At 40.5% G+C, this 12,407-nt stretch overlaps 1 protein-coding gene across 1 annotated transcript in view; it reads left to right on the top strand.

Moving 5' to 3' along the window:
- The window catches only part of ALKBH8 (alkB, alkylation repair homolog 8 (E. coli)), a 48,078-nt gene that overhangs the window by 18,752 nt on the left and 16,919 nt on the right, over positions 1 to 12,407 (top strand). The window lies entirely within an intron of this gene.

Genomic DNA, 12,407 nt, shown 5'->3' on the forward strand with positions numbered 1-12,407 from the left:
CCTGTTTCATGTCTTGTATGAGCTCTGACAAGGTAGGCAGGCACTGGATATTGTTGTGTTAACTTTATGGTCCCACTCTTATTTTGCTTATCTCGGTTAATTACTGATTCAGTTTAATTTACTGTTTACATTTACATTGCTTTATTTTTCTTTTAAGGGAAGGCAGAAGGTATCTTACTTATTTAAGGAATTACTCTTATAGCGGCTATACTGAAGTTTTTCCTCTGTCTATGCTAATGGCATGATTGTAGTAGGTGAAATCATAATAATAGAGATCAATATTCAAAAAGAGATTAGATTGGCAGAACCAAAATGTCTCTTAACCTGAATGGAAGACATTAATTTTAATCTCTACAATCTAACGCTGAGTTCAGAAGTTTGCGCAAGTGAGTCTGGTGGGATTCCTGAAGCTTGATAGTGTGCTTTTCAGATATCAAAGACATGTCTCTTAAGCTGTACCCTTCTTGCAGTCCTGGATTTTATCAGTTCTTGAAGAATAGCTATTTGCAGTGGTTTCTGTATCACTTAGCTGGAAACCCAAAGGGACTATTTTTATAACTATATACCAAACTTAATTGGTTTGTTCCATTTAAAGTGGTATTTCATTTTTGAAAACTACTGAAGAGCTTCTCCACGTGAAAGGTATCCTGAGCACACAGGTTAAATGCATCGAGCTTCATAAATCTGTCTCTTCTCTTTGCATTTACCCTGTATAAATATGTCCTGTGTGTTTCTGTCTGTGTCATACCATAACGTACTGTCATTGAGCTTGGATTTAATACAGGATCCATCAAAATTGAGGGAGAACTTCCTATCAATGTAATTGAACATTGAATTTTACCCTCCGAGATAAGCAACAAAGCCTACAGCCCTCCTTGGCAATATTTTTAATAGTTTTAACTGTCTTTTCTGAGAAAAGTGAATATTCAGTAAACATACTGTTCTGAGCTTTTATTTCTGTGCTGGGTGTCTCTTCCCCATTTGCATGCCAGATGCTCTTCACAGGTATCACTGTGTCCTGCTGATATTTTCACCTGATCAGTTATTTTAACCTTTGGTAAGGATCTTGAAAGCCCAGCTTTCAGGTGAATTGTTCAGAGAACCTATCCTGCAATGCCTAATTGCCTCCTTCCACAGCCTCGCTTATTTATAGGCTAACTCCTATTTTAGCCAAAGGTAACAACAGCAAGGGCACCCACTGTGTGCCACTAATGCAGACAAGCATTTGTTTCTCAAGTGCTGTAGCAATCAGTTAACCAATCTTGATTTGCACCAAGGTGCTACGAGAAGAGCATTCGGACAGAATTGCCTTCAGAACACTGATACTCGCATTATTTCTCTAGAAGCTGTGTGGCAGTAATTTGTTGAGAACCAAGACAGCAGCATGGAGATCTTACCTTCTCCGCTACCTCCTCAGCTACTCGGGAGGAACAAAATCAAAACTAAGCTTGATAGTACAAAGCTTTTACATACAAAACTTTAAAATACAGGCTTTGTATTAAAATATGTATGTAAAAATACTCTTCTGCCCTTTCGTATTGGTCAGACGTTATAATTTCCAGGTGCCTCTTTGTATGAGTTGTCCCTGTGATGAGTCTCCGAGGTCTGGCACTTACTACTCGTGGGCCAATACTGGGCAAATAGCTCTGCAAAGCTTTGTCTCCTGTCTCCCTTTTGTTGGATTCATACCAGCCTGCCTTCCTCTCTGTGGAAGACAGAAACTTGTCATCTTCTGTGCCTTTCCATAAAGCTGTTCCCCAATATAGAAGGCCAAGTAAGTCCTAAATTGGCTAGAATCCTACTTGAGTGCTGAGAAAGGAAGGGTAGCCTGTAGCTTGATTGCTGTGGGATCTCTTGATTTGCAGAATATGCTCCGACTTGAGATATTTCTCCTGGGTCTGCTTGAGTGGGAAGTTGCCTTACTCCATTCTGTGTAGCAGTCTTGTTTCTTGCACGTGGCCTGCACATTTTGGCTGCTGAGGGGGAAGGCAGAGCATCAGCAGTGCATCCGAGATGAATGTGGAGAGACATAAGAAATTGCAGTTAGGAGGAATTTGAATATGAAATCCACTCAATATCACATGGAAAAATATATGGAGGTGCTATGAAAAATGTCATATAGTTCCAGTTAGTTTTCTCACAGTCACACCAAAATCCTACTGTGAGTGAAACACTTTCTAAAATGTTTGAAGTCTGCAGTAGGGTTTATGATGTTCTGACTATGGTCATAGCTGCTAAATAATGAAAGAAAACTTCAGCATAATTTCTTTACCAACTTGATTCTGTTTGAACAGAACCTGTTGTCTCCAGGCTATTTACTGTTTCTGTAGTGGGCTTAGTTTGTATGCTGAGGCAGCATCATTTCATTTCCAATTCTCAGACGTCTGGCTATTACGGCTTTTCTGTGGCCCACAAATACAGATACTGAATTTCTCAGTGGAAGCAAAAGTACTCTTTACAAAGGGTCTTGCTATTGCTAGAAATTTTGGATTGGTTTTCATGTGCTAGGAAATATGTAGATAGATAAAAAGCTTGAAAAAAATAGATTATGATGCGTGATATTGCTCTTTTAAAACTAAAACCGTTTTTTTTCTACTTCACTCCCCTCATGTACCCTTCTATGTACTATGATACGTGAACTAGTTTTCAGTGGTGGGATGAATTAACTGTTTAAATATGGAGTTGCTGTTTATTCCTGAGAAAAATGTGATCATTGTAGTAGAAGAAAACAGAACATTTAAGTTTACATTTCAATTAATAGATTTACAGCTGAAATTATTTTTGAATAAGGTTTTGAATTGTCATTCTTGAAATACAGTTCAGTTTTTTTAATGGAAACCTATGTTTGAGTAGTTACTATTTCTTTTTTTTTTTAAAGAATTTTTAATTTCTCTGGGAGGTTTATCAGTGAAAGTTATTTCTATTCCCCATGTTATTTTTAGATCAGTGCTTGATGCATGAAATGGAATCCTGGTGTCTGCCACAAATTAACGGCAAACAGGCTGAACTCTGGGGCATTAAAAAGTCATTATCTTTAGCTGTTGCATTTCAGCTGTACTTCAGTTCTGGAATTCAATAAAGAAATCTAATTTCATTAGCCAGTGATGTCATCTCTATTGTCATAGGAGCCTATTTTAAGACTATGGCAAATCTTACGTAGAAATGTCAAGTAATCAGTCAATAATAGTAATCACAAGTAGTCTATGAGCAAAGAAACAAGCTTAACTTGTTAAGCTCCTGCTGCAGTGTATTGTCTCTCTTGGCTTTGAACTGGACTTTTATAATACCAGTAAGTGTAGCAAATGGGGTTTGAAGTCTGTCTGCACTATACTGTCTTTACAAATCTAAGCATTTTGCGTGCTGCCATGTTGTGTTTCTCTTTTTCTTTCCAGCTGTGTTGAGTGTTTCAGGAGGAGTTTCTCCCCAGAGCTCTTGTTTCAGTAGAACTTCCTCTGGAACTTCATTGAGGAACTGGCAATTTAGAGCAGTTAAAAGTGTACTGGAGCCAGAGCTGTCAAACCTGCAATGCTGATACACTTGACAGAAAGATCCTGATTTAAGGCAGGAGGAAAGGTGTGCTCTTAGCGGAGAAGCAAGTAGGCAGGCAGTCTCTTGGTGCAGTGCAGGGGCAATGCAGGTGAAGCTCTGGTCTGCTTGCTGGGGCAACAGAAGAATGGTTGGAAGGAACCAAGGTTGATGGTGCAGCTGAAAGCAGTGAAAACTGGACACTTCACAGTTCTGTGTGAGGTGTTCTTGTTCCTCCTCCTCTTCCTCTGTTACCATGTACATCTCTCTGCAGCACACGTTCATGCAAGCCATTGTAAATTCAGGGCCAGATGCTGAGGCCCTCATAGAGCCCTTGTGTATAACTTTTGACTGTATTATGTGAAGACACTCATTGGACTAATGAAGCAGATGGAGGGACTGAGGGAAGGAGGAGATGATGTTGCTTGTGATGAAAATCCGCAGTGTTGGAATACTGCCTATCCAAACTTCAGAATGTGTTTTTGCTTTTGATTGTTTCATGTGCTTTAAAATAATATGTCAGATGTGTGGTACTTCCTTGGAGTGAAACATAGCAATTGTGTGAATTGATAAAATGGTTTTCTTCAAATGATTTTAACAAAGTCTTTCTGTGTCACGCTGTGTTTAGAATTGTACTTTATGGCCCTCGGAGACATCATTAACCAAGAGGATGGCTTTCGTTCATTCTTTGGGTTGTTTGGTTTGTTGTTTTGATTTTTTGAGTGTTACATGCTTTTGTCTGCTAAGAAATGACTTTTCTTTATGTGTTTAAGCCATTTCTGTAAATTCATGTCCAGATCTTTGTTCCTCAGTAGATTTTCCTTTTATGGTAAAGATGTAGAGGATTAAGAGAAAGGCCATATGGTAGTTTCTATAGCAATAAATTAAAAACTGTGTCTTGTTGGCTCTTGGCAGGTATGACTCAAGAATTAGTTTGGGAAGGCACAGTTTGAATGTCTTCCATTCTGACAATTCTCTGTTACTGTAACGGCCTCTGGGACAGCTGTGAGAAGGGCTAGTTGACTTTTATTTCAAGCTCAGGCTGAGTAAACTCATCATTTCATACTTTTGAATTACAGGTATTCAGCAATGGACTATTTCCGTACTCCTTTCCCAGTATGTAGGGAGCAAGATTATAGTGATAGCAGTGCAGGAAGAGATTTCAATTAAGGCAGGACTGTTTTAAACAGTTGAGGCATCTACTGAATCCATACTTGAGTGCCTTATTTAATAACTTGTTGTCAGTGGTATTCAGTCCAGGATTAAGACACTGAAATTTTAGTGTTGACAAGTAGGTGTGTACATGTGCATGGCATGCCTGAGCTCCTCTGTAATCAATGGGGATTGAGTCAGTTCAGCCTAGGAGCTGATTCAGCTCACACTAAACCAGACATCTAGAGTCTGATTTCACAGATTTCAGTTCCCTAATAGAATTTTTAAAATTCTGTGCCCAAATGTAGATATCTTAATCTTGAACTGAATTGACTATTCACATCCTGTGATTTATAGTTAGTTGGATTCCTGTTCTACAGGATTACAAGCAGAAATCTGAGACTTGCAGAGGAGACTAAGGTCTGGTGAACAGCCCCGATATTTGTAGAGAGTGAGGGAAGTCAGTTTTCCACTATACGGGATAACGAACGCACAGCATGTTTTACCCGTGCCTTGAAATACCCTGAACCTCTCAGGACTTGGACTGTTGTACAACAACCAGTGGGTCCGTGCCACACCAGTACGTGGTATGAGTATACACCCTGAAGGTAAGTATTTCAGATCATCTTTCCTGTAAATGGCTCTTGTTACCGTAGATGTTTTATTTCATGTTTGGCAGTATTACTCAGCCAATGTCTGGTTTGTCCTATATCGATTATTGTCTGTGTTACGTGGAGGCCCTATTCACAGTCCCTTACACTACTTCTGTTGTAGAAAACATTAAAGGTTATAATGATCAATGACAGGATGATAAATGTACAGGTAGGGTGGCATAGAAATAAAACTATGGTTCGAGAGACCTGCTACATGTATTTCCATGTTATCAAGGTTGCAAGTTGCTGATTATAGTGTGTGTTTCCACAGATATTTGTAAATGATCAATTATTTAAAAAGGTGATATGCTCTTTTTGAACCCTGAAGTGTTTCCTTTTCTACTTAGATACTGAAAATCTCTTGAGAACTGGCAAACTTTTAATGTGTGAAAGATTACAGATATGCCACAGCACCACATACACGGATGTGCATACCAGAATCCTGTAAATGTCATCATACTTGCATATAAAGTTGTACTCATTACACAGCAGCTGTGTCTGTTGTAAGGTCTTGTTCGGTGGTTTCTCGGTAGACATTTGGTACAGTATTAAACATGTAAATAAGGATTATTTGCTTTCAGATCATAGAGTAATACATTAAGTGCAAGTCTGAGGAGATGTATTTGAGGATGCAGAACTGCTTTCTTATGATGTTTGGGCATTATATCTTGAAGAGATTGAGCCTTCTGGAGGCCACTAGGATCAGGATGTGTGAGAGTCCTCTTGTGCTCTTCCATTGAACTGTACTCCGTTAGAGCAAGTGATAGAAAGTATTGGAAATTTCCTTTCCTTTGTAAAGGAAAATGAGTGATTTCATACATTTGGGGCACATCTTGCTCTGTTGTAGGTGGATGCAGTTCCCTGTATGTCAGTGTAATAGCACCCATAGATGTGAGGGAAGACATATGACTGAAAGAATGGAAAATACTGCAGAGGAGGCTAAGTCAGTAAAAGAAATTAAATGAAGACTTACCAGCATTAGCCTCTTGCTTTCTGTGTCCTAAGAGAGTTTAAGCTGAGAGCCAGGGAGGTGATTTATTAAAGGACGAAAATGGAATGTTAGCAAAATTGAATAAACTGGATGTTATTCAGAACTTGACTGAGTCTCTGTCTCTGGATTCACAAAAGGACATCAAGGTCATATTCTGGGCTTGGATAGCATTTTCCAGAAAGGAGAAATTTATACATGTGGTGGCAGAGAGAGGGAAGCAGTGGTAATGCAACTATTGGCTTTTACGCTAGGGACTGAAAGTCTTTTGTGTGGCAGTCTAATATTCAACGTTGAGTTTTAACACAGGTAATTGTCTGGGAAGGTGCAAAGGCCACAGGTAATGTCCTGACACACAAAAGAAACTCAATACTGTTAGAGTTAGTTAGAACTGGCATATTTGATGGGTAGTCTTTAATGGATTAGGTTTGTTGTGTTCTTTTAATCTGGCTGTTCAATAAGCAAGATGAAACACTAACCTTGGATTTACAAAGAGGCTTTTGAAACAAAGAAGAGTCAGCTTGAGAAGATGTACGAGTAAGGCATAAAAATTTGTAGCAGCAGGGAGAGACCTTGGAGTGGGAAGAGCAGCAGTTAAAAGTTGGTGTGAAGCTGCCAGAAGTACCACCAGTGTCCTAACCTCTGCCGAGACTGGTCAGAGCAGCCGTCTTGTTGGACACCACGAGGAGCTGGCATCCAGCTAGTGGGGTGTCTAAACTGCTAATAACTTGAGTTGGTGAACCTCAAGAGATGCATCCCTGGGTGCAAAAGGAGAGTGGTGTATATTCCAGCTAGCTGTGACAAGACCCGCAGAGGGTTGGAAGCTCCTCCATCCAAGGGGAATTAGCTTGGAAATTGCAGTAGTTTTCTTGTGTGCTACCTGAATCTTGTAAACAGAGTACAGACAGCGAGGGAATTTGTATCGTGGAGCCCATGGCTTACATAATAGCCAGGAGAGATACTGGGATGCTGTTCAGTGGATGCACTCCCCTCCTTGGGCTTATCAAGAAATTCGTAACAAGGTGAGACCTCAGAGAGAAAAGAATTAAGTACTATCTGTATATTGAAATAGTTTTTAAACACTCATATGTGAGACTTCAATTAAGAGGAAGAAATATACAGGTACTTAAAATGACACAGAAAATTCAGGAAGATAGTAATACATTGCGTGGATAGAAAATTGAATACAATTTTTGAAGAAAGAGAACCTAGTAACTATATTAAGCATCTGACTAGCATCAGCATAGTGCCTAAGTGGATAAGCAGGCTTAGCAAGAGGGGATATGCTTTGGCGTAGATCTGATACGGGGGAGGCCTGTGCATGTGTTGAGAGATTTTTTGAGGCAGGCAGTACTGAAATATTTCATCGTCAGGACTGTCAACGTTGCACTCATTTTCTGAAGTATGGCTAGAGACCATGATACAGGATGTAAATATCAGCGTAGGTTACATAAAATAAACTTCCTATGATGTGGATTGTTCAGAGAAGATAATCTCATTCTCTTTCCCCTTAAAATTCAGCATTTTTCTGAATTCCAAATTTTGGAATTTAGCATGTTTTTTTGTAGTGAAAGGCACTGTGTTTTACTGATTGATTGCCTCAGTCCCACGTGAGCCAGCAGGCTCTTGTCTCTGCGTAGAGCCCCACAGTGTTGTTCAAGCTCCATGTGTGGGCTTTTAAACCTCTCAGCTGTCTTTGAAGTAGACATTCTTTTACATCTCTTTCACAGGTGGGAAACTGCTATGTAGGCTGATAATGTGTCTTTGCTCTCTGAAAATTCAGTAAATAATGTAAAAGACTTGAGAAGCATGCCACGTTGTACTTTTTTTTAGCTTTAGAGTATGTTTCGTCTAAGGTAGTCTATTAACATCAAATACAAATTGCATCAGAGACAAAACTTAGAAAAGCAATGTTGTCATTCCACGCTGTAGCAGTGAAATCCTTATTGACGCTGTCCTTAAATCCCCATTGCGTTATTTCTGTTTTGCCTTTGAATCGTTACTTACTTGATAGACCAGTCATTCACCTCCATCCTCCTGCTTTTCCATGAAGGGCAGTACCATTGCCCTGAAAGGTGGTGCAGGCTTCTCGTTCCCTGAGGAGTTAAAAACGTATTTTCTTCCCTTTTTATGCTAGATTCTTTTCTGGTTTTAGTGTTTTTCTGTATTTTATGCCACAGGAACAATCTTTGTGATGTGGGTGTCCCCTTGCTTTGATGTTTAGCCATCCTTGAAAGCTGTTTACTGCTTCATGTGCTCCCTCATCGTGATCGCTCTCTCTTAAATAACCTGGCATCATGACAAGATATTTAAAACCACAAGTAGGTATTATTAGCTGTTTCTTTTAAGTTGTGTTGGTATATTTAGAGACAGACTTTTTCCACAGTACAAAGAAAGAAGGTAAAAGTTGTATAAGATCAAAGCATCTGCTATTTTTATTTTTTTTAATGTAATCCCTGGATGATGCACCATGGCTAGCTGGAAATTTGATCTTTATTGACTCTGCCATCTAAGAGAAAAAAGAAAATAGGTAAAAATGAAAATAGTAATTGGAAATAGCTCCTGTGGAGCAAAGCTGTCATGAAGCAGATTGATTCAGCAGTGGCAGATCTGCTTTTATTGATTGTGAGTCCTTAGTAAATTAAAAAGAGGACCAAATGCGTTAATCTTTTGTGTGCGTGTGTGAGATAGTGACAATTTTGAATGTTCTGCCAGGATAAAGACACATATAGGAGTGTGGGAATGTTACCTACTTCAGTCGGTAACAGGCTTGTCAGAGATAAGAACAGAGTTCTTCAAAAACCCTTTGGGGTTAAATGTTCTTTACTCTACTGTAAACAAAGGATAGAAGAAGTACTCTTGCTTGGGTTTTTTAAGCATTCAGGTATAGTTATTCAAGATAAAGAATGAAGCATAGGAATTGCACTGATTTTCTTCGGATGTTCACAGTGGGGTCCTTAAGTTTGATTCTCTGTCCGAATTGCAATGTCAAATTTCTTGTGAATAGAAAAAGTGCAAAATTTTTATATATTCTAGCTGAGGATCTCTGCTTCATAAGCAAAAGTCAGTTTTGGATTTGGATTTTTGACTCTTCCAATTACTGCTAATTACTTAATGTCATTGCTCACTTGCAAGAAAGTTAATTCTTTATTTATATTTTCCTCCCCAAATCATCACGGCTTGTCATAAGGATGGAATTTTTGTGGCTGCTCCCCTTCTAAACAGTGTGAGATGATAGTACAGAAGCTTTTCCTCTACAGAAGAGCAGGCAGCAGGGACAGAGCTGGGATCCTGTGCTGGTGAGGACTAGACTTGCCAGATGTTACAAATGTAATCTCCTGCTTTTCAGCCTCAAATTCTGCACCACCAGAAATTGTTTCACATGTTTCTCATTGGCTTAACATAGCTGAAATTCATCCAGGAGAACATGCTCTCCTCTCTTACTGTCTGTTTTTCTGCCACTTCTGCCTGAAAATCCAGCTACCAGGGATAGTCTTGTGGCCTCTCATTCCCAACATACTATCTGTTACAGAGCTCTCTGAACCTCTGGTATTTTGGCTACACCATTGTTGACAGGGCAGGGTTTGAGGAGCATCTTCTGTGAGGAGACTCTCGGACTGTGCACTTGGTGAGGGGAAAAGGAATTGGAGATGCCTGAGGTAAGGCAGCAGAGAAGGCAGGGAGCCAGAGGAATGGTTTTCCACTGCTTCATGTAGAGTCCCCAGCCTGGCGTGCAGAAGTGCAAGAGAACGAGGTTCTCTTCTGGGCCCTGGAGAGATGGGAACTGGAAGTGTAGGGACCCCATAGAGGTCTCCTCATTGACTCTCAGAGAAAGTGCAGTTCTTGAACAGCATCTGCCAGAGCAGAGCTTTGTAGCTACTACTGACCCAGTGTGCTGGTTTTGGCTAGGGTAAAGTTTATTTTCTTTGTAGTAGCCGGTATGGGGCTATGGTTTGGATTTGTGCTGAAAACAGTGTTGATAACACAGAGATGTTTTAGTTATTGCTGAGCAGGGCTTACACAGGGTCAAGGTCTTTGTTTCTGCTCTTCACGCCACCCCACCAGCGAGGAGGCTGGGGGCGCACAAGGAGTTGGGAGAGGACACAGCCGGGACAGCTGACCCCAGTGACCAAAGGGATATCCCATACCATATGACGTAATACTCGGCATATAAAGCTGAGAGAAGAAGAAGGAAGGGGGGGGACATTGGGAGTGATGGCGTTTGTCTTCCTAAGTCACTGTTACATGTGATGGAGCCCTGCTTTCCTGGAGATGGCTGAACACCTGCCTGCCCATGGGAAGTGCGGAATGAATTCCTTATTTTGCTTTGCTTGTGTGTGTGGCTTTTGCTTTACCTATTAAACTGTCTTTATCTCAACCCACAAGTTTTCTCACTTTTACCCTTCTGATTCTCTCCCCTGTCCTGATGCAGGGGCAGTGAGTGAGTCGCTGTGTGGTGCTTAGTTGCCAAGGGTTAAACCACAGCACCCAGAAAGAGGGACAGCTGGGTAAGTGAGCCTCCAGGAAGGAATCTAGACAGATTCTCATGTTCAGTTTATTCTTCTGAGGAACCTAATCTCTGTCTTGTCCCCTCACACCTGTCCCCCAACAGCAGTGAGCCAGACAGACAAAAGACAGACTGAAATATCATCTCACCCATTTCATCCAACCATTTCACTCCCCACTTCTTCTCTTTTCATGCTTTTCCTTTCCTTACTTGCTGATCCTAATTAATTATCCTCTGGTTTCTTTGCCTTGGCAGATAGCTACATCTTTTTACAGAGGCTTGCACCTAGTCGTGCTTCACGGGACAGCCTTCCCATCAGATCTGTAAAGCCACTGTTTTCTCCTTCTTAACCCCACACTTCTTTCAGGATACCTAGAAGAAACTATAAAGTGCAAGGGAAGGAGTGCATTAGCAAGTGGCTGCCATTCATCTATTTGTGTAGCTATTGAAGTGTTTCATAATCATTAATCAGAGCTTATAAGTAGGCTTTATTCCTGTTCCCCCATCTCTCTCTTCCGCTTTCAGCCCCACTGTTTGTTACCTTCGTCATTTCTTGCCTTAAGTTTAGATAGCTCAACAGGAGAAGCTGTGTCATTCTGTGTGGGTGGTACTACAGCATAAATAATTTTTTTTTCCCTAAAAATGTAAATGCCATTGTAGTTTGCTCCAGTGTGCACAACATTAAATAGTAAATGTTCTAAGTGGTAATTTGTAGTGTTTAAGTCTTTCTTATTCAGTCTCTATCTTGCTGTTTTTTTGTGCTGAATGACTGATCATTGCATCACTGTTTTCTCTTTGTTAAACTCATCTGTATGTGGAAGCAGAACTGCTTAATTTGTTTCGATCTGGCATACTGTAGTAAGTCTGCTTTTAAATTGCATATTTAGTAGGTTACAAATCAGGTGGCAGCACTTTCATGGTGCTAATTCTCCAGTGTAGCTGGAACCGCTGACTTGAATAGTTTTTTACCACTTTTCTTTTTTGGTAAGTCTTCTGTAACTCGTTTGGCTTGCTTAAATGACCAGCTTCTTATTTTCCACAGCAAGGGTTTCTCTCATTTGGGAAATGCAAAAGGATAACATTCCTAGCCTGAGCAGAAGCAAAATGTAGCACTGCCATCTGGGCTGTGAAATTGAAATAAAGCTGATAGCGTTACCTCAATATATTGCCATGGCTAGAAGCCAGGTGGCAAATAATAAAAGGATGATCTGGTAGTTGGCATGTTAGTTGGGATCTTGGGAGACTGCATGTGCTTGTTGTGCTTCAAACCTCCAAGAATGTGGGCAGGTTGGAAATTATTTCTCTCACCTAATACTGATTATCTAAATGTTATGTATCTGCTCTGAGTTAATTGTCTCAGCTCAATCTGCTGAGAATGGATAGGCATTTCCAGAGGGCATAGGGTCATTCCACATCACTTAGCTCTACATTTTAGGCTAGGGTGAATCACTCTGTGGAGATCATCATCATCACAGAATGGTTGGGGTTGGAAGGGACCTTAAAGACCATCTCGTTCCAACCCCCCTGCCATGGGCCGGGACACCTTCCACCACACCAGGTTGCTCAAAGCCCCATCCAACCT

Source organism: Cariama cristata, unplaced genomic scaffold, assembly GCF_000690535.1.
Source record: "Cariama cristata isolate BGI_N322 unplaced genomic scaffold, ASM69053v1 scaffold13470, whole genome shotgun sequence".
NCBI classification, from domain to species: Eukaryota; Metazoa; Chordata; class Aves; order Cariamiformes; family Cariamidae; genus Cariama; species Cariama cristata.